The following is a 5000-nucleotide window of genomic DNA, read 5'->3' as shown; positions in this document are numbered from 1 at the left end:
GCTTGGAATGGACAAGATTTCCTTTGGGAAGAAAGGGGATTTTTTTTTTTTTTTTTTTAATATCCTAAGTCTAGGATATTTTTCTTTTTTAATGACTAGGATTTTCTTTTGTTTTAATGACTGGGATATTTTTCTTTTTTAATGACTAGGATTTTCTTTTCTTTTAATGACTAGCATTTCTTTTTTTTTTTTAATGACTAGGATTTTTTTTATTTTTTGGAACGACTAAGATTTCTTTCTTTTGTTTTTGAATGACTAGGATCTTTCTCTTTTTTTTTTTTGTTTTCTTTTTTTTTAATGACTAAGATCTAGGAACTTCTAAATTTACGAAAAGGATTTTTTTCCCTACGAATGTCTATGGATTTCTAAATTCAGGATTTTTTTTTTTTATCTTTTTTTCTACATATAGGCCTAGGATTGTGGGAAGAGTGCACGTCCCCCCCCCCCCCCCTTTCCAATAAATAGATGAATAGGAAAGTAAATAGATAGATCAATAAATAAATGAAAAAAAATAAATAAATGAATAAATAAGTAAGTGAATAAATGGATAAATATATGAATAAATAAATAAATAAGTGATTATATAATTAATGAATAAATACGGAACTTATTAAATAGATAAACAAATAAATAAATGAATAAACAAGTAAATAAACAGACTAATGGATAAACAAATAAACAAGCCGATAACTAAACAGACAAACAACAAAACGAACAGATATATACATAAATAAATAAAAGAAAAAATAAAGATAAAGATTTTTAAAAAATCTTCCTCTTCCAGCCTGAGATTAACGTGACGGCGAATCGAAGGAAATGAAGTGAATAAAGAAATAAACATCTAAACAAACCGAAAAATCAACAGACAAATAACAAAACAAACAAAAAAAAACATAAAAGAAATAAAAGAAATAAAGATAAAGATTTAAAAAAAAAAAAAAAAAAACGACGTTCGTGATGTTGCTTCGCTTCCTTTGCAAGAATCGCTGCAACATATATTACTCAGGTAGATGTTAATTCAGATAGATAAGAGAAGGCCAGATAGATAAATTAACAGTTATAGTTACATAGGGATTTCTATATCTCTAAGTACACATGCAAGTAGAACGACGTGGATACATGTCCATACAGGATGTGTCTCTCATACTTGAAATAATAATATGAGGGAAATATTTGATAATGGTGAAGGTGGAGATGATAACAAAGTAATGACAATAATGAGGATGGTGAGGATGATGGTGATAGTGATAGTGATAGTGATGGTGATGGTGATGGTGATAATGATGGTGATGGTGATAGTGATAGTGATGGTGATGGTGATTGTGATAGTGACGGTGATGGTGATCGTGATAATGATGGTGATAATTATAATGATGATGGTGATGGTGAGGATGACGATGACGGTGATGATGAAAATACCAATAACTGCAAACAAATACAATGACAATCACAAAAAAAGAAGCCGCCACAAAACAAACAAACAAAGACACAAGCGCAACAAACTCAAACAAAAGTCCAGGAAAAGCAAAGAACAAAAAAGATCAATGGATTTCCTAACGACTCTCCCCTCCCCCCTCTCCCCTCCCCCCTCCCTCTCTCCCCTCCCCTGAACAAAGCAACGCTCAAATTGAGAGACAATCCAATTATTCTGTAATTCTCTCCCCCCTCTCTCTTTCTTTCTCTCTCTCTCTCTCTAACTCTCTTTCTCTCTCTAACTCTATCTCTATCTCTATCTCTTTATCTCTCTATCTCTCCCTCTCTCTGTCTATCTATCTATCTATCTATCTCTCTCTCTCTTTCCTCTCTCTCTCCTCTCTCTCTCTCTCTCTCTCTCTCTCTCTCTCTCTCTCTCTCTCTCTCTCTCTCTCTCTCTCTCTCTCTCTCTCTCTCTCTCTCTCTCTCTCTCTCTCTCTCTCTCTCACTGACTTTTCTCTCTTCTCTCTCTCTTTTCCTCCTCCCTTCCCTTCCCTCCCCCTTACTCTTTCCCCTCTTCTTTTCCTCTTCCCCCCACCCACTATTCCTCCCCCCACCCCCCCTATCGTTACAAATACAATCACAATCACACACACACACACAAAAACATTGGAAGGGTTAATATTGATGTTGATGATGATGTTGATAATGTTGACGTTGTTCTCATTGCTATAGTGTTGATTATGTTCTTGCTCTTATTCGTGTTCTTGTTGCATTAATCAATTTACCGACGACTAACCATATTAATAAAACTCACTGTTAATTATTTCTCTTTCGTTCACATCATTAGCAACTAATGTAAAAGCGATGATAATGAAGCAGAGTTAACAATTTAAATCGACTTCCAATGCTGCATTCACGTTTCCTAATGGTATAAATATTTACATGCTAATCATATAAATATAAGTATTCTATATTAAGAAAATAATATTCTCTTACTTATAGAAATAGAACCTGTACGTTACATTATGGAAATGGTTGGATGTTCGTATATTCATGGGAATGGAAGTTCCACTTTATATTATGGAAATAATACTTGCACATTCATAGAAATTCATAGAAAAACATAAATATATAAATATTAAACAAACAGACGAAGCAAACTGGGAAATAAATAAAAGAAAGGTAAGAACCAAACTGAAATGTTACAAAACCAGACCGTAGAGTTTACGTTGAACGAAAGGTTAGAAAAATCAGCTCGGCCTTTATCGATATGTTTCGTATACATTCTCAATTCTTTAAAAAAGCAATTTGCACAGGAATATATACTCAAACATACAAAATTCAAATGAAAGATAAAGATAAACACAAATAAAAAAATAAAAAAAACATCTACACACAGTCGTATCTTCACAAGCTATCCCATGCATACACAAACACGCACATGCATACATGTCCACCCACATCCTCCCCACCCTACCAAACGCACACACTCTACCCCTACCCCTCCTCTAAACGTATCCACACATACACCTACATCCACCCTACCCCACCCCCAAACAACCCCCCACCCCCGCCCTCTCCCTCATTCTCCCTCTCTCCCTCCCCCACCCCTCCCTCTTTCCCCCTCCCCTCCCTCCTCCTCCCCTCCCTCTTTCCCCCTCCTCCCTCTTTCCCTCTCTCCCTCCCTTCCCCCTCCCCTCCCTCTTTCCCCTCCCCTCCCCCTCCCCCTCCCCTCCCTCTTTCCCCCCTCCCCCCCTCCCACCACGGCCGTGCTCGACCCGGAGAAACAACAGAGCTGTTATCCGGCGAGACGCTTCCCGCGAGACTCCTCGGGGTTACTCAGACATCCAATCACAGTCGTTGCAAAGTTTAACCTCCTTGTAATTAGATTATTTGAAGCAAGGGTTCTCTCTTCCCCCCCCCCACACCGCCCCCCCCCCCCCTAATCCCTCACCCTAACCCCGCACACTCCGCTCCCTAACACCGGGGCGCTGCCCTGAGTTCTTTTGGGCCGAGGGCCGGTGGGTGGGTAGGTGGGGGAAGGGGAGGGGGAGGGGGAGGCGGGGAATGTTGAAGGTTGAGGTTTAGGGGAAGGGTAAGGGGGAGGGGAGAGGATGGGTGGGGAAGGTGGACGGGAAGAGCGAAGGGGGAAAGGGAGAGGGGGAGGGGGTGACAGGGAAAGAAAGAAGGTGACTGGAAGGAGAGGGGGGAGGGAAAGGAGAAAGGGAGAGGATGAGGGAGATGGTGGATGAAAAAGGGGAAAGGACGAAGGAGGAGAAATAGAGAGACAGAGGATGAGGGACGAGGTATTTGGGATGAAAGGGAAGGAGAGAGGAGAGGAGAGAGAGCGAAGAAGATAGGGAGAAAACAGGAGGGTAGGGAAGAACATGGAATATTATGTCGTGAACAAGAAGAACAAAAAAGAGACGGGAAAGGGGAATTGAGAGAATGAAGCAGAAGGAAACAGAAAGGGGGAATAGGAGAGCGATAGATAGAGAAAGAGGTAAGGAGAGAAAGCAGTAAGACAGAAACAGACAGAGATGACCAGATAGAGAGGGCAAGATAGACAAGCGGATAAATAGGTAAATAGACAGAGACAGAGATAAAGATTGTAGATAGATAGAGATACTGTGAGAGAAAGAGAGGAAGAGAAAGATTGAAAGAGAGAGAGAGAGAGAGAGAGAGAGAGAGAGAGAGAGAGAGAGAGAGAGAGAGAGAGAGAGAGAGAGAGAGAGAGAGACTGTGAGAGAAAGAGAGGAAGAGAAAGATTGAAAGAGAGAGAGAGAGAGAGAGAGAGAGAGAGAGAGAGAGAGAGAGAGAGAGAGAGAGAGAAAGATAGAGAGAGAGAGAGAGAGAGAGACAACCAAAATATCCTAACAAGTAACCAGAAAAAGACTAACTCTCCTCGATCATTGCATTTAACGAACAACAACGCACGTTTCTAGCACAGCGATTTGCGTGATTCAATGACTATAACATTTTTGTTTTTCTTATCTTATATTTCCATACCAATATCCATGTTGCATTTTCAATATATAATATACCAACAGGAATTATAACCACATGGAATAAAACAACAAACAAAGAACGGAGACAAAAAAGAGAAAACAATGAAAAAAAAAGAAAAAATAAACAAATAAATAAATTCTAAAACTAAAAATACAACAACAACAACAACACAAAAGAGAAAAAAAGAGAAAAAAATGGAAAAAAAGAAAAAATAAACAAATAAATAAATTCAAAAATTAAAAATACAACAACAACAACAACAACAACAACAACAAACAAATGACGACCGCTTAGCGCGCGGTGTCAACTCGCATTCCCGATATTTTTACAAGAATGCACAATGCCTGATGAGCTTTTGTTTAAACTTTTCGGGCCAGTGGTTACTCGCATTGCTCTGGGATGATTGAATTGCTGTTGGCCAAAGGCGGGGGGGGGGGGGGGGAGGGAGAAAAAATAAAAACCATTTTTCATACACAGGTCTGGAAACATTGCTTAACTTGTTAAAAAAAAAAAAAAAAAAAAAAAAAAAAAAAAAAAAAAAAAAAACTGAACGAATAGAGAGAGAGAGAGAGAGA

This window comes from Penaeus chinensis, chromosome 15 (genome assembly GCF_019202785.1).
Source record: "Penaeus chinensis breed Huanghai No. 1 chromosome 15, ASM1920278v2, whole genome shotgun sequence".
In the NCBI taxonomy this organism is placed as follows: Eukaryota; Metazoa; Arthropoda; class Malacostraca; order Decapoda; family Penaeidae; genus Penaeus; species Penaeus chinensis.
The sequence above is the reverse complement of the archived record's forward strand: the minus strand, read 5'-3'. Positions refer to the sequence as shown.